Source organism: Bombus terrestris, chromosome 12 (assembly GCF_910591885.1).
Source record: "Bombus terrestris chromosome 12, iyBomTerr1.2, whole genome shotgun sequence".
NCBI classification, from domain to species: Eukaryota; Metazoa; Arthropoda; class Insecta; order Hymenoptera; family Apidae; genus Bombus; species Bombus terrestris.
In genome coordinates, this window is record NC_063280.1 from 8,183,703 (window position 1) to 8,209,643 (window position 25,941).

The 25,941-nt window shown below is 40.8% G+C and overlaps 1 protein-coding gene across 7 annotated transcripts in view; it reads right to left on the minus strand.

Annotated features, from left to right (window-relative positions):
- Window positions 1-25,941, minus strand: part of LOC100645921 (ankyrin repeat domain-containing protein 50) — a 223,642-nt gene that overhangs the window by 11,248 nt on the left and 186,453 nt on the right. The window lies entirely within an intron of this gene.

Here is a 25,941-nt window from a genome sequence, read left to right on the forward strand (position 1 = left end):
GTTCAGTCTCAACAAGCGCAAATACGCGGCGGGTAATAATTAGAAAAGTCAGACGCCGAGGTATCTCCTTCTCATTAGTGGAACTAGTTTGTCATTGGCTCTGCGCGTTTACGTTCGTCTCGAGCGTACTCCCGTAATTTTAACCCACCTGTCTCCCGCGAACAGACAATTATCACGGTCGTTTAATACGAATTTCAGATCGTTCACCGTGCAACGAACAACACCGGAATGAGGCTTTTCACTACCTGCGACGGAATCTCTCTCGCTCTTTCTCTCTCTCTCCCTTTCCCCCGTCGTATTTCATTCGATAAACTGCTATAGCTAGAAACAGAGTCGTTTGTTATGCCACTCGCAAGTTTGAACAGCGAACAATACAATACATGGAGATTGCTTTCGAAACATTTATTTTTTCATATGTAATATGTATCTCTCTCTCTCTCTTTTTTCGAATACTAAGAGGTGATTATAAGAAACAATGGAATAGAAGGAATTGTAGGAATTTCTTTTGGGCAACGAAGCTTCAGACGAGCTTAAGAATAACAGAAATTGATAGAATAGTGGAATAGTAGAAATAATTTCAATAGCGTTTTCCCAATAATAAATTCTAAAACATCGAAGAAGAGTGATTGGCAAAAAGATAACGAAACGAGGGAGATTTTAGAGAAAGTCTCTTCGAGAAAGTATATTTTAAGGGAACTTTCTATAGATATTTTTAACGATAAAATTTTGTATGTTAACAGTGTGTGGAAGAACCGAGTATATGTGTATGTGTGTGTTAAAAAAGATATATATATTGAGGGATTAACGATGAAAGATTAGGAAAGCTAAGAAGCCTGGGGAAAAAATTATCCAACAAGTTTGCGCGTGATTCTAAAATGTTTCACGCGATATCTGTTTTCAATGATTAAATATTCACAAGATCAGGCGCAGGTTTGACGAACCGTGATGGATCTTCCGCGTGGCGGTTTTAATATTATCAAATGGTCGTTTATAAGCGGGCTTCTGGAAAATTTAATATTAGAACCGGGGTATGTTGTGGAAAGTAATTCTCATTGTTGCTTGCTTGCTCGCTGTTGTTGCTGCTGCTGCGGTTCTTCGAACGTTCCGCAGCGGACTTCCGGCGGCGAAATGAGGTCGTATCTTTCGTGGATGCGAGTCGACGCGTGACTGGTTACCGCAGGCTTTTCAAAGCATCTGCGTAACGTCTATCAAGATGCTTGTTCTCCCAAAGGAGAACTGTCGTCCCTGATTTACTCCCCCGGAACAACATCTGTCTTTTGTAATTCGCAATTAATCAGTTACGTTTGATTAACTAGCGCGTATTTTTGCATTCTTTTAAGTGGAGTATCGTGCAATTAGAATCGTAAAATTACTTTATGATTGTTACGTCGATATACCTTTTCCAGGATTTCAAATTACCAGGCGGATATTACGTTCTATCCCTTTGACGGTGTAACAAAGTGGCGAGGAATTCAGAACGAACGACTCAAAGAACGAACCTCACTCGTCGGATATAAGAAACTACGTACTTTCGACTTTTCCTTGGTACCCAGTTGCTGCGTGATAACCGTCGAAGACAGTCTACGCTGCGAGTACCTTAAGACGTGCACTTCTATCGCGAAGAACACGCGAATATCTTCAGATTCCCTTCACCTTGTTCTCCGAGAAACTGAGCCGGGAGATATTGCATGAAATTTTAGCTACTCGCAAAGAAGGACACAGTGTACACGTAGTTAAAATTTGAGGAAGCTCAGAGCTACCGATGTCGAGATATTGCGTCCCAAAGTAAGACCATGTTACGTTAGAACTGTGCAACGTACACATCGTTTGCTTATATTTTCTCTTTTGATTTGTTCGTATTTATGATTTATCGGAAAATTGCATAAGAAGCTATTCATCTCTGCCGCTATAAATTTCTCCAAAAAAGCGCTACGAGAACGAGGAGCCTAGCAACTGGGTCCAGAACGACCCATTATGGGACTTGGCGTCTGGTAGTCCGCGTGTTAAAGGATCTCGCTATCGAAGACAGACGATCGACAAAACCCTGCGATCCTTCGTAACAGCTTCCGTTTCCCCGAGAATCACGCGCACCGATACGAACAAATCAAACGTCTCGTTGGACGCGGGATGCATCGAAGATTTACTGCCTGGCCATGCAGGCTACGCTGGCGGTTTTCGGGCTTATCGCGTTTGTCGCGTCACTGATAGCGAATTTTCGAAATACCCTGGGATAGCGGCGATCGCGAACCCGGACCAGCCTCAACTATCAACTGCGCCGATAAACCTTGACGGGAACGAGCCATTGTCGGTGTTTCCCCTGCTGTTCGTTTTTATCTCTGAACAATGTCGCAACGCGGTGCGTTGTCTCGAGGATATCGTGGTCGACAAATTAACGCTAACAAATTTCCAGGCTGATCACCGGCTGATTCGATGGAAAAATGGAACGCGCAGTTAATTTATTCGACATTAGGCGGATCGTTGGCGATGGAAGACACCAAAGTGGCGCGTGTCGAGTGGAAAATTACCGCTCGACAACATTTTCTTTTTAATCAGTCAGCTGTTTAAATCTCTTTGAAAACTTTGAAAGGCGTGTACCTAAAATGCGTGACGGAAGGTAAACGATGACGAGTATACTCGTCGAACATAGAGTACGCGTAGCTGTTATATAATGTAGAATTAAGTTGCACAGAAGTGACCGTTTTACTTTGTAATTTTATTAGCGACAGAAAATGGTTAAGCTTCCGCAATGTTTCGGGAACTTTCGAAACAGCGACTGTCGAAATGGGAGGACGACGTTCTTTTACGACATCTAAAAGTTTGTTGCGTATCGGAAATAATCCATTTGCGTTCTCAATGCTTCGTACGTAGCAATATGAAGTTCCAATATTTCTTTATATATTTCTAACTTTAATTCTGCTTCAAGTTACTGACACTGAAAGCTGAGAGCAAAGTACGAAGATTGTTCTACCATATGCAGGGAGCAAAGGAAGTTAAGACGTTTTGCAGAAACGAAGAAAACAAACTCGCCGATTCAAGATCTCATCGTCGCTTGCATATCCAAGTAGTACGGTAAATAAGCGCAGCGATTGTCGTTTAATTTGTTTGTCTTATAGCACGCTGAGTAAGTAAGCCTAACGCTAGGAGAAAGTACTATAAAAAGCAAATATAAGAAAAAGTCGAATATAAATATAAAGTAATTAAAATACAGACGTATCTTTCCCTACATAAAGTTTTGCTTTATAACTGGCAAATTGCCATAGGAGATATCTTAAATCGCTACAAAGAACACATACATACTTGCGCGTACAAATCTACTCCAAGTAATTAAAAACGTTCGAAAGCTGAAATGTCTCTTTACTTTCCACCGAATCGTCACTTTCTATCATCGAAAAATTTCTTAGATTTATTAGAAACTCGCGTTCTTTCGCTTCCTATCTTCCTATCTCGTTGTATTGAAAACCATAAGATGTAGCGTTAGAATCGCAACGAGATACATCGTTATACGTAAATAGCCAAGAGACGGTTCCGCTAAAGGATGTGTGCGTTTTTGATCGGTTGGATCGAAGAAAATTGTACGTTGAAGGATCGAAATAGCCGTTCGACGGTCGCATTATACTAAGAAGAAGAACACGCTTCGATCGTCGCGGATTCAGCTTCGCGCTATTTAAAATTCATACAAAGCGAAGTGATGCCAGGCTTGACCCACTTAGAGGCTGGTGAACATCGCCACCCTCCGTATTTGGTCAGGAACGAGAGTCTAGCCAACGATGTTCATTAAATTCACGACGGATAGACAACGACGTCGACCTCGGGGACCAGATCTCGCTCGTTGTTCCGTCGCTGGCGTATCGTAGCTTATCATCATCTGACACGAATAACTCGAACGTTATCCCAGATTCGATTTTCCGATACGTCGATCGCGTCCCTCGGCGAAACATCGAAGGTTCTTCTCCGCGATTCACCAAGGTTTCTGGCCATTTGTCACGGTTCTCCCTCTCCGCAGCAGATCCTTCTACGCGAAAAGAACGTTCCGCGAAAGATACGCGTGTTACAAGGCTGCTGCACAGTTAGCACAGCTAGGTATTTAACAAACAAATTCGGCATAAAGTTATTAATTCTTCGAGAGATTCAGAATGCGTTTGCTTGGCAAGTGTAAAGAAAATATCCGAGAAATATCATTAACTGCGAAATGATGGTAGAAGGATGTGGCGATGGCTGTCTTAACGCGTTTATGGGAAATTGGAAGGAGAAAGAGGGCTGTGAAGATATGCAAAAGTATAATATGTATCATATAAATGTATAAAAGTATATAGAAATGGATATTCAAAGTGTTGGTACACGTTGGCATATTTAATAAGCCAGGCAAAATGTTGTTTCTTTAGTTGTGTTCGTCAAAGAATGTGAATCTCCATGGATATCGTCAGTTTAATTAATTAACAACGATCGGAGGAGAATTGGAGATTTGTATAGGAAGATATCGTGGAATAGACAAAAGACGATGATCGCAACGGGAGCCGAGAGATCGGTGCCTTCTAATTACGTTTCTGAAGCTGCTTGTTCGAAAGCAGCTCGAGGGAGAAGAGGAACAATCGATCGTCGCGGAAGAAACCGAGGGAAAACACGCTTTCGCGTTTTCGCGCAACTCTCACGGCCGACGTGAGACAGATTTACAGTAATTAAAACGTGGCGAATGCAAGGAAACTCCGGCAGGATTGGCTAACGGATGGTCGCCAATTAACTTCACGGAATCATGAGAAATCAGCAATGTATTTTGTCCAACAGTCTGTTCGGTTTCGAAAGGTAAATTGCACGAGCACTCTATTTTGTCGAAGATCTTCATCTGTCGCTGCTGATATTTCCAATGCAGGCTGCACCATGAGTTTTCAACTTGAATGTTGAATTGTTCGATGGAAATTAATTCTCGCACCCTGTCGTACGTTTGGATTAATTATATGATATTAATATAAACTCTACAAGTCACCGAGAAATTCTGTTTAATTCTTCGATCTATTTGCAGAAGAAATATTTTTAGAGAAATTTTACAAGTCACAAGCTGCCGATTTACAATACCAATAACTTCTTCTTAACTCTTGAATCTACTTGTGAAACAAATCTTTATTTACGTCCTATTTTCTTTGCTCGTATTTTACGAACATAAGAATCACCATAAAAATTCGTAGTCCCATTGCTACTTAGCAAACTATTGCGCAAGAGAAACTTGGGAATTCGACTCTATTTACACCCACGTATCTCCAAAGATCCTTACGAGATTCCCTGGCCCACGATGTATATCGTTTCAACCAAGATCAAACTTCTCGAACTGTCGCTTCGAAATATCGTTTGTCGTAAGATTAGGTGCCTAAGCAAGGAGAAAAGAAGGAAAAATATGCAAACGAAGCTGCGTTAATCCAGTGTAAGGCTAAACTTGTGCTATCCAAGGTGTGACGTTAGTTTTGCATGTATTACGGTCTTAACGCGGACAAATTGGATTTGTCGTTAGTCGAGATTAGAGTAATCTACTTAGAAAGAGATGTAAATCATGTTATTACGACTGATTTCAGCCTTCGTTATGATTCATTGTTACGCAGAGTCGAATTGCTATAGAATTATTTTAGTTTCAATATCGGAACAATTTGTCACACCGTAGTGTCGACAGATCGAACTATCTTTTATCCGCAGTTCCGCATAATCAGATCGAACCGACGCGAAAACTCACCACGTGCAACCTGCTCCCATTGCAATGAGGATCTTTGGCGAGAAATTAGCGAAGAATTTAGACAGCTCAATAGAATTTCATCGAACTGTATATTATACGCATTAGTCGTTCGATACACGCCAGCTAACGAGCCAGAAAACCCTGTGCTCAAGTTTACTTGATAAATTTTCAAACTCGATTTTCTCGAAAGCTAAACCTTAAATGACAAAAATGTTATTCTTGTTCCTATTTTTCCGTAAGGAATCACCTCGTGGCCGCTTGTACGCGTTATTCGGCCGCACCCCGTATATTTGTCAGGAGTTCAATTGGCGTGGCATTCACAGCGCTATACAATCAGATTGAATCGACGCGAAAAACCACGCGCAATCTACTCCCACCACCCTCGAACCGGTAATTAACCGGTGCATTATACTAACTAGGAACGCGCGAACGCGTGAAATACAATAGGGCGGCGCAGGACAAGCGGCAAACGAGACGTCGACCATTCGAATTCATAGCGAGCAGGAAGGCCGAGTAATTAGGTGACCCGACTCTCAAACGTCGACGTCATTATCCGTGCAAATCGTACGTTGCAGTGGGAGGAAGGGGGATACAGGCTGAGGATACACTCTCTCTCGTACGCGATTCATAATTATCGTGGACCCTTCTTCTTTCTCCTCGCCTATTTGCTTCCTCACTCTCTCTCTCTCTCTCACCAACGTTCGTCTCTTGTTTGTTTTTTTTTCTTCTTTTTTTCCCCTTTCTTTCTATGTTTGGTGGCGCGACACGCGAATCGAGTCGGCGAATTAACCAGACTGCCGTCGTAATTAAAGCAATTTGTCGGGTAACACGGCGGCGATGCGAATCGCCGGGGCGACAAATTCAAGATGCCTGCCGACGATGGTCGATTTTGTTGATAACGAGGAAAGGAGAGAGGGCAGCGTCCTTTGTTGAGACTCTGCCCTCCTACACGTTGAAACTGACTGCGACGCATCGACGCTTGGATTCGCATCGGTTTCACATTGTCCGCATTTAAAACGATTTCTCTCGGTTCGTCGCGTGTGTTGTCGATCGCTTGGAATCGCGTCGACTATATGCGAACTGCCGAAAGTCTCGGGAGTCGTGAAAGCGTCGGGTATTTGTGTCGAAGGTCTAAGCGATCGAAAGGACAAGTCTCGAAAGCTTAGCGCGCGTAGTCGATGTTTCGCGAGCATTTAGAATGCTTTAATCTAAACAACATCGATATGGCGCGAAATATGGAAGAAAATGTAAGGAAGTTGGAGGTATCAGTGGTAAAGGAATTTACCGCGAACCGCTTCCAAGATTAACAAGCCTTAGAAAGGCTTACGAAGTTTCCAAGAGTTCGATCGAATATAGACAATTTCTACAAGCATCGAATCGTTTCGAAACTGAGTTTCGAGTGTACCAAATTATGCGAATTTTACAAGATAACCAGTTTTCGAATAAATGTGTACGACGTTAAACTAGGTTCGTCTTAGATTTTGCGTTCGAGTGGGTTGCAGTTGGATGACGTTCGGACGATGGAATCCCGTTGAGAAAAATCGGAGCGTTCGATGGACCGTGTTACCTTAAATAAGTTTGAATTTTGATCTGCGGCTTGGGCCACGCGAGAAAGAATAACAAAATTCCATTTTCTAATTGTTGCGAATTATCGACTAAAGAGCAACCGGTCAGGTCAAACCGATCGGTCGATATCGCGCACCTCGAATGAATTAACGCTCAGGGTGGAGGAGGTTTAATAGGCCGAGTGTTAGAGTAATCTAGCACTGTATTTGCACTTGTTGTATAGAAGTAACGTTTGATGTTATGAACACGGCGGTGGTAAGATCCTGTTGAGAGTGAAGTATTTCATCTGCACGGTACGATGTCTGACGATGAACCGCCCTCCTACGTTGCTGATTCTCCCTACCAGCCGTTGGGTTTCGTCTGTCCATCGTGTCCTTCCGACTGGTCCTTTCCGGGGTTTTTACCTGACCCCGGAGTCATTAGGTTCACAGCTCGGGGAGGACATGTAATTCGGAATTTCCTAAAGAAGGGAATGGTCCTGTTCGTGCCATAAACGGGCGGCGACTCAAAATTCCGAACAATACTAGTAGATCAGTAATTTTAAAAGTACAATTTCATTAATTACAAGAGAAACATGTACGCGGTGATGGCGACGAAGCAGCGTAACTCTGCGAAAACTCTCTTAATTTTCTCGATAATAAAAATAACAATATGTTATTCGATCGATGTCGCATCGATCACGATGAACTGTTTCCGTACCTACAGACTGATAATTTCGATAAACAATAGGATACTTAAGCCATAGAATTTTTCGACGTACGCGACGGCCTGTGATACGAGGATCTCTGGAACAATGGTGAATGGTATCGATGGGACGTTGATGGGGATTAATGGGCCGTGTCTGTTGCGAGATTTTCACGGTGCGATGAAAGGTATGGCCGCGTTTCGATGTAGAGAGGAAAAGCTCGTATATTATATAAGTCAGCATACTATAGTTCGTGAATGTAAATCATATGCATGGTAATTTATGACAGCTTGAAAAATTAATTTCGCGTAACACAATATCGACTATACTTACAATTTATGATCCGAGGGCGTACGAACGTTATATTCGTTGCGTTAAATTAACAGAAACGCGGAACCTCTGATCGTCCATATATTTTACACCTTCGATATAAATTTATAGCTTTGGAAAGATATTTCTCTGGAGATCTTTAAGATCAGTTTTCAAGCTCGACAGTTTCACGCGCTGTACGAGACACTCGCTTTTGTTTAAACAAATCCTATACACGACGAAATATAACAACCGTTATAATAACGTACCTACTAGCGTTAATTATATAAAACAGCGATAAGACAGTTGCTATTGTCGGAACTAAATTCGCAGCACTACGATAACTTTCCAGTGAAATATCGCGGTATTTTATTTCGATAAAAATGAGAAGAATTCTGCGAGCGAAAGGATTAAAGACTTAAATACTCAGCCTTCGATAATAACTTTAACGATAACGAGGTACTCGATGGATCGTAGACGCGAAACGAGGAAGACAACTGAAGGAAAATGTGTACAAACTTTGTACGAAGAAGTTTGGATCTTTGAGGCATCGGTACGCTTTTCACGTGCTACGTATGCGTGTGTGCTTCAACCAGTTCAGCTGTTGTCGCTTCCTAAAAAAGTGTGTACCTAAAAATACAGTAAGCGACGACGAGTATACCCGTGAGACATAGAGTAAGTGTGAAATGAATGAAATGATTCTTTCATTCTTTTTACACGACCAGTGTACTCGTCGCAACGCAAAATATTGCCATTTCTTCGTGACGAGTATATTCGTCGAAAACAGCTAACTGGTTAAAATACACCTTCGAAAGACCGCGATCTCTGATACAGATCCACCGACGCGAGAAAAAATCCTCCCCTTCTAAAGATAATTCTAAAGATAATTTCTAATAATAATTTATGACGATAACGAGCGAAACGAAGGAAACAGAGGAAGATGTTTAACAGCGTAGATCGAAGCGGGCCTGGCTTAGACTCGCGTGCAACTAGTTTCGTACAACGAGGATCAAAGGTCTACGGAGAAGGAGGAATCGAGTCAGAGTTGCTTGGTTGGCCGAAGAACGATGCTGGTTCCAGTTTTCGTCGGAAAATTCGCCACTTAATAAGGCGGCGTCTGGGCGAAGAACGCGCAAATTGTGACGTCTCACCCGCATGGGGAAGTACGGTGACAGCGCACAGGTGTCGATGACGCTATTATCGCGAAAGGCGAGGAAGAAAGATGGAAAGGAGGGTGGGTTGAATTTTACAGTGGATCGACGGGAATTCGATCTCACGGAAGCTCGTGTTCCGCTTTGCCGCGCCTGCAGTGTGTTTAGGAATTGTTAGAAGCAGAAGTTGCCACTTTGGATGCGCCTTCGAGGTCGACCAAGAGAGATACTTGAGAGTTGCAGAGACTTGAAGAAGAGAGGAACGCGGGGAACGAGCCAATGTCTTTCTCGAGTATTTGCAGTTAATCGCGTATAGTGCAAGGACCTAAACGATGTTTAGTTTTGTACAATGGCTCGTTTGATGTTCAATTTTTGAAAGAAGTTTAGCAAATACATATGTACGTACTCGTGGTTGGTCGTGAAAGTTTCGAGTTCGGTGATCCTTTCTGGAGCGAGGATCCATAGAATAGAATGATCTTTTTCAATAATAAAATTCAACAATCGTATTCGATGATCAGCTACTATCTATAGTATAATAACGACGAGTGCATTGAGAGTGAAAATTGTTGAAGATTACAGATTCTGACAGAATAACAATTACGAAAAACTACTCGTGTAAAAAGCGTCACTTTTTACCATTTCTCTGTCAAAAATTGGAAATTATTATGCGATCGTCTGATAACGTGGAAATCGATTAGTGTCGATCGGAAAGCAATTGAATATGAAGGAACATCTACTTGAAAGTAGATTGCAAAGTAAATTCCGATAAAGTACACGCAAAGGAATAAAGAGATGAAAGTAGTTACCAGAAAACTTGGATTTCGACATCGAATCCATTCGTTTGCTCTTCTTAAACGACGCGACGTATCAAAGAGACCAAAGGTTTGTGCAGTTCGATCGCTTTGTCTTCGCCAATTGAAGTATCCTTAACGAGAAAAGTTCTCGTTCTCGACGATATCCATTAAAACTGAACACAAATCCGATAGCAGCGAAAGCGTCGTATTATACACATTCCTAGTCGACTAGAATGAACGACGAAATAAAGGAGAAATCGTACAAGACGCGACAAGATCGTCCAATTAGGAGGACAATTATACCGGTAACACCTTTCGCGGCGGACTTGTTGATCGATCCATCGAAGCTAATTAACCCTTCAGCCATGGAGTAGCCGTAGAAAAACAGCGAGGAAAAAAGAAAATACGCCGCGAGGTATTTGCAAATCACTTGTCGCAGGTATGTCAGAAGTTCTAAGCCTCTATGGAATTTTTCTACGATAGTTTCATCGATGAGATTTGAAAAATTTGTCAGTTTAGAGATAGTTTTGAAAGATTGAAAATTCGAGTGCCCGAGAATCGGTACATTTGACAAATTATGCGACTGAAAAATTGGAAAATTCCAAAATTCGGAAGTTTCGCGATTCGAAGCTACGAAGATTACAAAATTCGTAAGTTTCGCAATTTAAAGGTAGGAAAATTTCCAAATTCGCAAGTTTCGCAATTCGAAATCGTGAAAGTTTGAAAATTTGCATTTTTGAAAAAGTTTCGCAATTTCGGTGCCATAAGAACGTGAGAATTCTCAAAGCGTGGAAGCTTCGCAGTCTGCGAAGCTACAGGAATTCGAAAATTCCAAAAATTTGCAAAGTCAAAGTTATCCAAAGTTGGAATTTTGGATAATCCGCCAGACACTGGAAACTTCAAAACTCGAAGGCTTGAAGATTTCGGTTGTAATTCGAAACTTTCGAAATTTGTGCATTTCACGACTAGAACAATTTCAAAATTCGTGCGTTTCACGCTTCGAAAATTTTACGTTACTCGACAGCCTACAAATTTTCTACATTTTCTACATTTTCCATTTTACAAACGATTAATTTCTCAATAGAATTTAAATACTGCGCTGGCAACTAAGTGATTGCGGATTTTGTGAATACCATCTAATGACAAAATCCGCAATCACTTAACTGCCAACCCAATAATACACAGTGATTTTTCCAAGTCGTTACGTTCATACAATAACATTCGTTAGAACGTTCGCTGTTGCATCGATCTGACAAATGCGTAACGATTTAAAATCTAAAGTGTCGTACATTGAAGCCATTCATAGCTAAAGGGTTAAAAGGAAACGACGAATGTAAAAGGCGCGGACAGATCTGTGCAACGAATAACGTCAAAATTCCGATAGAATAAGGAAAGGCCAGGCTTCTTATCTTGTTAGATCTTAGATGTATACGAGATCGTTAATGCGTTCGTGGTTAGCCGTATTTGGTTGATTGAGCAACGGCCTCGTTTCAGACAGGTCGGCACACAACGATCTTGTCTTGCCTCTCTACACGCGCTTCTGTACCGATGCACTGCCTTAATCGGTTCTCGTTCGTGCGTCGTGATCGATTTAATTATGGTACTGGACATTGAAACGTTTTAACGGGCAATGATGAACGCGGTAATTAAGAAGGATCGAAGCTTGAAGGAACAAAAGCTTCGATTTATCCGGAGACTCGCGATTTGCGTTCGCTTAAGCTTGCGTTTTCGTTTGCAATTTCCTGTTTGATATTACAATATTAAAGTGTTAGTCATCTCGTATCTGTATAATTTTCTCTTATCGTATTAATCGTATTTATTCAAAATTTTATTCGCGTTACAAGTGTACTTCGAAGATAAGGAACACCAGGGGAAAAGATTAAAGTTTGTTTTATCTTCGACGGGAATATCAACTGAAGAGATTATCAATGTGTCAATTGGAGAATATCGACTCGATATTTGCTGTTTATAATTTACATTAAACAATATATACGTTTGCTTAGTCGGAGAAGCAGATACGCTTCCGATTCATTTAGATCACCGAATCACAAAAATCGTTGACTTGAAAGTTTGAAAATCGATATGGATGTAATTTTGTATAAAATTAAGAAAATTGCCTATTTAGTTTCTACATGGGAAATTTAACGCAGAAGCATATACTTTATAACGCGTATAATGCTGTCGGAGAGAGCATTGCCACCACTTGAGGACAATGCGTAGAGCTTACTATAGTAACACGACGAGGTTTGGCAGCTCAAGGTTTCTTCCCCCACCATGCGTTAAGGTTAAGGAGAACTTGGTCCTCGGGTTTATGGTCTCACGGTTTTCGATATGTTTATGGGAAAAGCGAATATTTCATTTTACGGTATAATAACGTTAATGTGTTCTGCTGTAACACCGAACGACTTAAACACCAAAATGTTTAGTCACTGATACACAGAATTAATATTAATATTAAATTAATCCTTTTCAAGCAGACATTTCACGTTGATCTTCTAAATTTTCCTCCGACGATATCATCTTTGAAAATGAGGAGCAAATTGGATCTGCGGGGATCTCGTACAATCTACGATAGACCAACAACGTGCTCGAAAGAAAGAGAAGAATCGGTCTATGGGAATCCAAATCGCACAGATGCTCCATTTTATAAAATTTCTAGGAAAAATTATGAATCTTAACCTGAGAATTCCGGCGTAAACTTGATAAACCCAAACCGACCGAAGATAAAAGTGCAGGTGTCAAGAAACAAGCTTTTTGTTGAAAATAACAACGTGAGTTCTCGCTCGCCATCTATATGCTGACGGCTAGTTACAAAAGAAGTAACTAGAAGTTGTTCCTAGACACGGTCTAGGTTGCTTTTTTTCTTTCATTCGTTTGTGACCCTTCTAAGTGTGTGCAATAAAAGTTCTTTCTGCCTCGAGAAGTGTGGATTTATTATCTATATAACATAATAATAACTAACGCGATCCTACCTCTAAAACCTAAAATAACAACACTTTTCCGGGAGGAAAAGGAAATTCGTGCACGAACATAGTCCAAATTCGTGAAGAAGAAAAGCGTGTACGTGTCTCCTCTCAGTCGTAGATGAAGCTCAGTTCCATTCATTTCGATAGATAAAAGCCAAGGAACAATGAACTAACGTATTTTCCTCTAAAGAATCCAGCGTTGTTAATATCAAGAACCACAAGAACTACAGCGTTCTCGTTGCTATGTAGAAAATTTTCCCACCAAAAGGTCATGAAATTTTCCAATTTTCCCACTTACAGCGTTTTCTACAGCCAATTAGTTACTTAACTCAATCGATTAGTTAGCTGTTGCGATCTGTTCAAAAAACTTTGAACAGCGTCTAGCTAAAAAATAAGCGATGACGAGTAGAATAAGCGTAGCTGCTATAATACAGAGTGGCCGTTTTAGTTTTTAATTTAATTTATTTATTTGAACGATTCGATTTAAACCTTTAAGTTACCTTAAATCAACGCGCGAAAAAAAGCAAAAGATGATTAATTTAAGAGGGTCGCGCGAAAGAAAAGGTTATCAAATGACACTGTCCCTCGGAGACGTAGTCAGCTACAAGAATCGGGAATCGAATTCACGCGACAGAAAGAAGGATGACGAGATTCAAAACGGAAATGGGTTCAGCAGCCGCAGAATCCTTCGGAACGGAGTCAGAGTCGCGGCACGTTTGGGACGATCTCTATCGTACGTAGCGCGTCGGAGACCGTTGAAAGCAGGCCCTGAAATATTTATAAGCTGTACACGCTCGTAAATTACAACGGATTTCGAGGGGGAGGCTTTCCACGGATATCATGTTCGGCAGTTTAATTTTTCATGGACGAGCACGAAGGACAGAGGCGAGTGGCCGCTAACTAGAAGCGTGATTAGAATCTCATTGAAACGTCACAACCTCTTCCCTACGTTCCTTTCTACTTCTATTTCCTCTTCTTCTCTTCCATCTCCTGCTACTTGTGCAGAGTATAGGAGTGACTTTAAGAGGATGTAAAAAGTTCGAGTAGAAAAGCGCTCTTTCGACCCAGTTCTCCAGTTTATAACACAGTATAAAGCATCCTCTTGCTTTTACGCGGGACGTTCAAAATAGCCATTTTTTTTCCTTCCTCTTCAACGTCAAACGTTTCATAATTCATAGGACGGTGCGAAATGACGTTTAAGAATACGGCCAGCGGGAAGCGTGTAAGGGGAAATAGGCACCGAGTACCTACATCCGACAGTTTGCTGAAATAATTTTTCGTTTATACGATTTAAACGGATTTTTATGCAAAACGTTGTACGCTCCTGGAATATTCGCTAGAGTTTTGCGAACGTTACGTTTCACGGTATAAGAACGGTAATTTAGAAATAAATATCACGCGTTTCGTGCCAGTTATACAAAGAATAAAATGTCTTTGTTTTAAACGCTCGCAGTATTACGTACGTAAACGATGGTTTCTCAAAGTTTCTTGTCAAAATTTCCTCTACCCACATGAGACGTTCTATCACGGTTCCATTTTGCATAGTACAAGATTATGTCTTTAAAGCGTCTTTATAATTTAAATATTACCTTCATCCCTGACGAAAGCATCAGTCTTTCAGGATGAAACGAATGACAAGTAAAATTAGAAGATTTTCTTAACGAGGAACAAGAGATCACAGTGAAGACAGGCGATTCGACGACAAACGGTTTACGCCGCCACTATAATCAGTCGAAATAATTACTCACGAAACGATCCATTCTCTATCACGACATTTAACTTGAAGCGTCTGCTGATAGATTACTTGGATGGTAAATGAAACACTCGTTGGTTGATCCCATCGCCAATGGGGATTTTACCGTTTAATTAAAAACACGTGACAGAGGCGAGCTTCAAAAAGAACAAAAAAAAAAAAAAAAAAGGAAACAAGGGAGTTCAGGGTTGCGGACGAATTCATCATTCGCCATCGGGTGGTACGTTCACGAACGTGGACGAGGGGAGTTATTAAAAAAATTTCCATAATGTGCATCGCCCGCCGGGATTTACATTCCGCGAGCTATTAAATCCTGGCTCGCGTCTAATCGCGGCCAAACAAACGTCAGGGCCAAAGGGTTAGGGGATGAAGGGGCAAAGGACGAAGAAGGGAGGTTAATTAACGAGATTCGAGATATTAGACTGATTGCAGCTCTTTCGAGGGGAACGGCGGTCCTGGAAATTGAATACAATGCTTTGGTTTTCGCGTTTCAACTAGATTGGCTAGTTACTTCCATTTTTCTCTCTCTTTCTTCTCTCATTTTTTTTTTTTTTTTTTTTTTTTAACGATGAGCGAACAAAAGAAGCAGCAGCAGAGTTATGGCAGCGGAAGAATTTTTCGACCAGGCTTAATTGCGACGGCTGATACAGTTCGACCAATCGAATCGCCGGAAATTGAAGTTCAACATCGGGGTGAAGTTTCATGGTGAAGTAAACTGATTGGACTTGGAGGCTTGTGTTTTTTATCCTTCTTTTTTTTTTTTTATTTTTCGTTTCGCTCGTTTCTTTTCCAAGGGCTCACTTTTTTCAGTTGTAATTAATTCTAGTTCGTTATCCGTCGATTGATTTCATCGTCCGCGATTTTACCTCCCGTTCCACGAAACCAAATTGCGAGACTGAGTTTTTCCACGATCAGGGGGATGATCGCGAGCAGATTGTTTGAAGGTAAAACACCCGATGATGCGTCGATAGGAAAGAAGGATAACATTTGTGGAACGCGTACGCGCATACAGAGACGCGAAACGTTAACGGCCAAGTGATATTGTAAATTTGACAGTAATCGATTTTATTAAGACAGAGTAGACGATCGTGTAATTTAACGTGTACGCGTGATATTCACAGCGATTGCGAAATCGAACGCAACCAGCAGGCATTTCACATTTCATATTTTATACGTTACTTTGATATCACGTTTCATATATCACTCTGATTTTACATTTCACAGGATTTTTCATATTTTGTATTTCTCATGTTACTTCTATCTTAATTACCTTTTCACCTTTCAAGTTAATATATCCTATATAATCTCGCTTCCTTTTCTCGTTTCTTCCGATTAATTCCGCTCGTTTATCTCGGCATCTATTCGAATGACGATGCAATAAATTTATCTATCTGCTGGAACGTGTACGCGGTAATATTATATATGCGTGGGTAGTACGGATTGCCAACTGTTCTCAAGATAGGTAATATCCTTTTGGAAAGCGGCACTACGGCATCCTCGGGCTTCCTGCGCAACTAGTTGAAGTTTTAATGAGACAGTGAGATGGTTTTTCAAAAGGACACGATTCACCCTCTCGAGTCTTTGACAGTTGACTCTGTAGACGACGCGTTAGACTCGCAGTAAGTTGAACAATAGCCTGCTTTTAATCCAACCGAAGGGTCTACTAATAATTTAACAAAGTGTAATAGAGTTCGCCTGTGATAAGACGTTAAATCGCGTCTAAGGTTGCAAACGCATCGGTGTACGATTATAGAGTCCTTTGACAGTTTCCAATTAAAACGATCGATTTAAAAAGTACAGATTCCTCTTGCACAAACACAAGATACGTATAACGGACGCAGCATCGAATTAAAATTACCGTAGATATTACATTAATGCTAAAACACAGATTCGTCTGATAAAGTGTGATTAACGTTAAATTCATGAAAATACGAGCGTTAGGGGGAGAAAAGTATTTCCGAAAAATATTTCTAGAAATTGGCGATGAGTCGCAATTTTACGATAGCTATCGCGCGAATAGATAATGTGCGAATGCAGGATGATAAGAGTGCAGTATGAGCGTGTTGCAAACTCGATTACTCGATGACGTGGGCTACGGTGCATGTTCGATAAATTTTTCACCGACCCGACTTCCGATGTCGCGTCAAATATTTACCGTGCATCTGTTGAAGATTCGATTTTATTTTCCAGTACGTTGATTAGCCCGCTCGGCAATTCCGCTGACCGGTTACGCGGTAATCGATAGCGACACGTCGAGATTGTTAACCGGTGGATCCAATCAATTTTATATTTATGGTTCTAGCTCGTAAATTAAAAGAAAAATTGATCGCGATACCTGCGCTAACGTTAGAATCGAAATTTCCAATTGTTTCGTTAGTTAGGCTTATCGATGATCGACAAATAATTCATAAGAGGATTAAATAGTATAGATAGAAACAAGTATTTCGTCGTTGTTTAATTCCATTTTTCGGTCCAGTTACCTTGAAGGAAAAACTTGGTTGTTTTAGCTCGGAGAAAACTACAAGATGAAAAAGTATGTCGAGGTACGAAAAGAACGTCGTTGCTGAAGTTAAACGATTAAATTGAAATTATAGTATAGGATCGTAGTAAAATTAATTTGAGATTAATTATTGCATGTAACACGAAATCGTATGATATGTAAAGCATTTTATATCTGGCTGCCTTTAAATCATTTAAAATTAGCAACAACTTTGCTAAATAATTTCACCAATATTAGAAACTAGATTTCCGATATTTATTATTATTTAAGCTACCATAAATCATCTCGCAATTCAGAAGAATCAAATACTTAAAATCTATGAATCGATATTACTAATCAAACACCTGCTATAATTACGATCTACTTATTTATCTCACTCGAATTACTCGCGCGCAAGTACGTAAGCCCATGGCAGATCCAACATTCGTCTACAAGATCATGGACAATTACATAAATCTTCCTGACATCCTCAGCCTCGTGAAGCTTAATGTTCCGCCTAGAACTTTCAGGTCACATCCGCCATTCCACTCATCTCGGCGTTTAACCAACTTTGCCGCAGACAACTGTCTCAGCCGTGTCTGTAAACAGGCTAACTCCATCGCTCGCCAACTCCATCTTTTCCCTGGTTTATTTCTATCGTTCGAAGCTCCAGCGAGATCCGTTTTACACGCATTGGCTCGTTTATACGTATTTCGTATTATTCCGCGAGAATCGATAAAAAAAAACACGATATAGCGCATTTGAAGAAATTAAAATCGAGAAACGAACGAATTTATCGCAACCGGCTACGAGCGGCAAATAAAATGCAAAGCGAAATGAAAAGGAAAATTGTAGCAAGGAGCGTAACCCGTTAACTGATAAACGAAAAAACAGACAAATAAATAAATAAAACGACAGAGAATATATTCGTGTAGCTGGTATACGCGAGCCAATCGCCGAAAGTTAGCTTCATGATTAATAATAGGATATCCAACTTGCAATTAGCTGCCCTTAAATCACGACGTGACCCAAAACTCCGTGCCACGGGTTAATTAGGATAACAGGTAGGGAATATTCAAGACACGTCCTCGGGATAGCAGAACAAAGTCCAGAGACGGTTCTTGACATTTCTATTACTCGAGAGTGGTGCTGCTGGCACTAATAGAAATTGATACGCGCCAGACAAATTGCCATATTCGATGCTTGTTCTATGATCGGCTCGTTTTACGTTTCATCTTGGCGAGGGCGGCAGGAGGCAGACAGAGAGAAAGCCTGTTTGTGTGTGTGTGTGAGAGAGAGAGAAAAAAAAGGAAGAAAATTGATCAGGATTTATGCGAGTCTCTCAACACGTCTACATTTGTCTCGCGAAGCACGTGCAGTATTTCATCTCCCTGGTTAGGGGTCAAGCGAGCGGAATGCGTGGAGTTAACTGAGACCCAGATAGGTTTCAGCCGCTGGGATGAATCGAGATATCTTTCACGTGGCCTCTTCTATCGATGCTCGTGAAATTTGATGTGCCACTTTCATCGTCTTCGAGTCCTCGCGCGTGAATAATTCCACGGTTCGCCTAAGGTTTTGGAATGGTAAGGTGGCTCAGGCAACTGGAGCGTAAGGACGGTGTGCGGGTAATATTGCAAATTCTGTCGATGTAGTAAGTGTATAATCGAGATAAGGAGAAGATACGAAGGCCGAGTTAGAGTAGTATTCGAAGGCGCATAGACTTTCAAATGGGATCTTGATGTATCGTACAGTTCAGATTTTTTAGAGACCTTGAATAACCCTGAAGTCGGGCCATCCATAGTCGAATCAACGACCTATGGGATTAGGAAGCTCAGGTAAGATTTTTCTTCGTTCGGGCAGAGAAAGATTCTTTGGCTCGTTTCTCCAATAAAATTCACGTCAGAGGCGAAATTGCTAAGAACTTCGAGTCTATCGATACTTTCCTACAACCAGACGTTCATTTACAAACAAACACAAGCCTTTTAATGTCTCGGAGATTTTAAATAATCCATCACGAACATCAGGTAAGAACGATATTCAAATGATCCTTGAAACACGTTGATCAATCGTCGAATGATAAAGAGACTTATCCATCTTATTTCGTTTTAGATAAAGATATGATAAAGATGCAAAAAGTAGTACGATCTTGCGAAATGAATGGCTGGAATCAAAATGAGAATGTTCAGAGCGCTGCTTAATAAAATCGACGATGGTCTATGTTTCCATTATTATGCCAATTCCAAACTGCTAACTACATGCAGGATCAAATTGTCCACGATACTATTCATAGGGATATCGAGCCCCGAGTGCATTGCCAATCAGAACTTCGAATACGGCATTTGCATTTGGTCTAATACGGAGTATCCCCATGAGATACTAAGGGTAGGTTCTGGTCCTTCGATCCGCTAACCTATACACGATCAGATACGATCAAAAGCTTATTAATTCCATTGCGCTGGAGACTAAGAGATCCTGTTCGGCTCCATCGACAGTCAATCATCGATTCGATTAGGATCTCCTCGAATAATTCATTTTCACCACGATCGTGTCCAAAGTGGGTTTTCGCTGTTAAAAAAATAATCAGTTTGTGTATTTTATGCAACAGTATAATTTATCAGTTCGCTTAACGCTTTCTCGTATCCTTCGTCGATTTTCCGAAATGTAAAAGAATCCTATTATTATAATTCGATACAACTATCAGTCAGCATCATCCCGATTTTTCCAAAATTTGCAATTTTGTGATTTACAAATATTCCTCGTGCAAATATTCCTGCACGTTGTCCTAATGTAGATGGAATATAACGTAAAGTAAATTTTAAAATGTTCAACTTCCTTGAGTCTTAGACTTACGCTATTTTCATAATCATCGGCAGATATGTGCCGAATATCTTCATCAGTCAGTTCGTGGTATTTCGTAAATAGGGCGATCTCTTCTCACAGACAACGAGCTCCACTTTCTTTCTCAGCATTGTTCCACTACCTTCCTCCCCCACCGATGTATCGCGTAAATTTTAATAGTTACTTTTCTCACGAGTAATCGCGCCTGGCAACAGAAAGCATCAGATGCTGCCACGCGCGTATTTCCATCGAAATCTATCCCGAAACAGTTTCGTTCATTCCCTTTAACCGGCGGATCGATCGATTATTAATATCAATCTCATGGAAAGCAGATTTCGTTTGATGGTGAATTTCGAACGATTAAAGTATACGTATGATATATGTATTTCTGATTTTTAATTGATTACAATTAATCATCTTTAACGGGTAGCTCTCTAAAAAAAAAAGGTAATTGTCGAAATTAAAAAATTAATTAACAGAACATATATACGTATATTGATTAATATTTTCCTATTACAAGTTTTATAAAGTCTCAGATTTAATAGAATTTTTATCAATCAGGTCGTACGTATTTACGAACATTTTAATTAACTAGAACTTTCTATACTGTAAACGTGTATGTACGAATGTACACATTTCTGAATATCTTCGTATTGCAATTCTTAAACGTATTATAAAACGTGTATACACATATTTGTTTATATATAATGCAGATATTATACAATGTATGAAACGTACGAACGTATATATTTATGAATATCTCCGTACTACGTTTTTATAAAATTTTAAATCTGCATGATTGGAATGTTTGCGCGAGACCGGTCTTTCTAATATCATCGCGTCGGCAATAAGCTTCCATTTAATCCGCCCATTTTCTGCCAGCTGGTTTTCCAAACGAGCGTGTCGGAAGGTAACTACAAGTTTCCGGGAACGCGGTGTTAAGCAGTATAAATCCTAATGACGGTTTCCGGTCAAACGAGTCTGACTCATAATTGCGATCGTCGCGATGGTAATAACGCTGTTAAACGGCCTCGCTACAGAAACAAACGAGGTCGCTCCCTTTCGACGATAAACGAACTTATAGGCGGGAAAATGCACGACGATGCGTTACGTGCCTCGAATAATTCTTCAGCAACGAAAGAAAAACCCATCGCGTAGAGAAGAAGCTGGTTAATCTAATTGGCATACGGTGAATTGTCGAGAAGAAACGCTAAAATATAAAGAGGGGTGAGTTGGAATTAAATTGGCTTCTCCAACTTTAATAATAATCACTTGTATATTAGATTAAATTGAAAAACCAAAAGAGAAAATTAACGGTGTAACAAGTTGTTTATTCGAAGAAAAAGAATTCATCGACTAGAAGATTAACATCCAGGACGAAGATAGTTTCTTCTAGGAAGATATTCTTGGGATTAACGAAATGGGAAAATATAGGGGCGAACGGAAAAGCGGTCAGAAGATAAGGCAGACACATTAATGAAATTCGTAGAAATCTGCCGGAAGAGAAGCGTCGGGCGGAAGTTTTTAAGTTTCGTTCATTCAACTTTTTCAATTCCCCAGCAAAAGTGCAGAGCTGTGTCCTATGCACTGCCCCTCCACCTGTCGAACTGAATACGCTTTGAAGAACTTTTATCGTTCTTTCATCCCTATCGCGAAACACAGCTTAAACGGTTGTTCTTCCTGCCGTTAGTCTCGCAGGTATGCAGAGTATCGCGTAACAGAACTTTCGAGCCTCGTCCGACATACAGTATCACAAAGTTGCTGTGCTTCGTCGTTTCGAATGTACGAAAAAGAACAAAAAGATGGATAGTAAAACGTAGAATAAGAATGAACAATTTGGACGATGCAAGTTTCGAAAGATCATGATATAACGGAACTTTGGATGCTTGCGGGCAATCCTAGAATTCCGCTGACTCTGAAAGATTTCGAGAATTTACAATAGTCTAGAGAAATATAACAAAACGTATAGTAAGAAAGAAAAGTTTGGAAAATGTAGCTTTTGAAAGATTAAGATGCGCTAAAGCTTCGAGTGTTTATAGAGAATCTTAAAATCCCGTGAATTTACGTTGGTCTAAAAGTCCGCACAGTTTAGGAGATTTAAGAATCCGTTTGAGAATCCTCGAAAAATTGTAAATTCTGAAACTTCCCTCCGCGATACCTGTAATTGCTATCAACATTTCTTGAACTTCTACGTTGGATCGAATTTCCTTTCTACGTCGAATAGAATTTTTCGAAATGTCTATACAATCGAGAATTCCCCAAATCAAGAATTCCGAGAGCAAGCGTAATAAATTTTAACGCTCGATCCTCGATATTCAAAATTCGCTGGATCCACGAAAATGAACTACTCTATGTTCTAAGCACGCGCAGCTCCAAATATTTCCTGGAATCCCAAGTTGCTCGGTAAACTTTACACTTTTACCAGAGAACAATTTGGAATGGAACAAATGGAATGTTTCCAACTAAATAGAAGAAACATCGGGCGAAAGTCAATCATAAAGAATCCCGGTCGAACAATATCATAACAGGGAACTCCGTGAAACCAATAAATTCAACAGCGAGACAGGGAGAACCGGCTAGATGGATTTATCACGTTCGAATCGGATTCGCGTCGCTTTATCATTTATTATTGGAAATTCTGTCGCCTCTAACAGCTCGGTTCCACGTCGAAAGGAGCAGCCTATCCCGAGGCACTTTATTCAACGTAGTTGACTCGCATTAAAGCTGAAACTCGGCTTTGCTTCTTTATTAAAGCAATCTTCGCTGTCTGTGACCTCTCGACCAGCTGGAAATCGCTTATTGAAATTTCCTCCGAATATCTCGACTACGTAATGAGATAAAGAAAAAGAGGGAGAGAAGGTGAAGGAAAAAACGAGAAGACGAGGAACGAAGAAGAAAAAGGCGCTTTGCTCGAGTTTCCTTCTCGATTTTCTCGAGGCTCTCGTGTTTTCGCGTTCTCGTTACGTCAACAAGGGGCTGGAAACACCGGGGCGATTACGTCGGTTAATTAACCAGCCGCCAAGTGTAACGCGACTTAATGAGACATCACTCGTGTAATTACCGAAGTTGCGTTGTTGATAAGCGACCAAACGAAACCGCCAGGAATTTAGAACCGGCGGGACCCTTGGATTTTTCCACAGCCACGTTGATTAATTGCCAATTATTTCTCTAATTGCGCTGATCCTTGTACTCCGAATGCGTTTTCTCCTATTTCGTACTCGGCCGCTCCAGTGTCGAGTTAATTGGAAGAACCGCTTTACTCGGCCCGTACACCGTACGTCTTTCTTAACGTCGTTACGTGTTTGAACATTTCGCCGTAAACGAAGTGACACTTGTAGAATTGACCGATACAATTAACAGGAAGCCGCCTACGAGGATATTTGCTGTGGAAAACACGTAAGTTCTCCATCAAACTTTTCACACACGTTCCATTCTTTTCTACGTGTATGAAATTACATGTTACATGAAATCTCAGTACTTTGGGAGAATTTTTATTTTTTTTAATGTAAACCTATAGCGAATTTTGTAACCGTGTAAACTTTCTACTGTTAATTAGTCACATTTCTGTGGACTTGGAGCAGAGGAGTCCTAGCAATTTTGGACGGGTGATAATAATCGGGAGGTTGTAGGATACCGAAACGTCCCTGTCGCAAGGTCGATGCAAATAGCTGCAGTTAATTTTATTAACAGAGATCCGAAGGGGATTTGATCGATATACCATCGCTTGACCCACAATAAATCAGCCGTGCAGCTTTAAAGAAAGGAAATCGAAGGCATTCGAGGTTGGAGAAAATCTCTCTTGGTCGATGTAGGAGCTTTCATAAAGCGAATACAGTACAGACGAAGCAGAAGTAATCGCCAAAGAAAGAGAATAATAAACCAGATTTACGATAAATACCACTATGTAGCCAACATCGTTTATTTATTTATTATATTAAATAATTGCATGGAGATATTATCAAACACAGCGAACATTATTGCTGTAATACATTCTCTACGATCCTATTCTTTTCGAAATTTTTATGACAGCGTAACTCTCTCCTTTCCATCGACGATAAAACACGATCAAAAGTTCAAAAATCCTACATTCTAAATACAAAGGAAAAAAAAGAATATTCTAAGATATTCCCTGTTACGATCAGTTGATGGAACAGTTGATTAGCAATGTATTAATTGTAGGTAGGGTAAGATGAAGAAGTAATTTTAATTTTAATTTTGAAAGTGGTCGTTTAACCGGGTCTGGTAAGGTTAGCGTTAAGATTAGATTAGGTCAGTGAATTTAGAGCCAAGGTAGAGATAAGGTTTGTGCAATAAAGTTTATAAAGTGGCTAATATCATACGTGCAACGTACGTATGGGTTATACTAGAAGCAAATGTATATATAATAATAATACCGTATGATATGTGCTATTTGCGTGCAAGCGGAATATCGTAATCCCGTAGAGAAGGCAATAAAAATTACAAATTACGATCGATACTCGATTCAATTATCACGTACGTACGGTAAAAACTCTTTCTCGAACCAAAATGAATATCGGTTCTGTCGAAAGCATCTGCATAGTTTTTATCGAACTACGTCACCTCGACGAGGTCTGGTAATTCCAACGTTAAAAGATCAGCGCATCCCTCGTTCGTGTGTTCCAGATTTTCATTCGCACAGCTCTCGACGATTTCAGGTAAAAACTGGTAGGGATGAAAAGAGAGAAGACAGCGGGAGAGAAAAAAGGAGGACACAGGTGACCGACCATCGGTTCCACTGCATCGCCATGTCCTCTCCATCCCCTGACAGAGCAAGAAGATCCTACTCTTTCGGGTGGTTCTTCCCACGCGCAAGCCGGCACTTCCACGAGCACCCTCGAAGCCACCACGCTATTTCCGATACGGTCAGGTCGCGCGTGTCGCCCCGAGATTAACGATTCAGCCCGGCGACACGTGCATGACCTATCGGCTTCCGGCGACGCTGACTTGGTGTCACGATGCGCCGCTACCCACGGACGCGTTGTTAATTAATTTCACAAGTAGCCGCGGGAAAACGGGTTGCTGCCGTGAAGGAGGCAGAGATCGAGCCCTCTCGCCGGCCCGGATTTCTCGAGCACGCGACAACCGTGCCTTGTGATCTTCGTGGTCGATGAACCCTGCCGGGAGAGACGTCTTCCGGGTCTTATAGATTTCGCCTGGCTCAGGTTTCGCTCGGGTTTCACGGCGCGATACGAGATCGCGAAAAGCTGTGTTCTTTTGTTCTTCGGACGTTTCCGTCGAGCTTTCGTCAGATGCCACTTTCGCGTAACCATTTTCGTCTTTGAAAATAAATCAGTGAGATGCTTCCTTGGAGTAACGTTTGGAAATTCTTTCGTAATTCAACTGATATTGTTACTGATTTTAGTGGAAGTTGGAAGTCATTAGCGCTATTTTACGGTCGATTCTAAATTCCACGCGAAAGTAGAACGTTTCTGACGAGATTTATCTGATTCTCCGTACCAAGCCCGTGACCAGTTTCACGCTCAAAATTCATTCCCTATTTTCCAGACGAATAAATTGGCGCACGTTGGATTTTAGCCCGGTTAACCAGGCTGACCTTTCTTCGGTGGCCTGGAACCGCAGAATCTCGGCGAAAACACAAAGTAAATGAAATCGAAAATCCGTACAGGGGCTGCACGTGCATCTGCAATGCGGCCTGGAGCTTG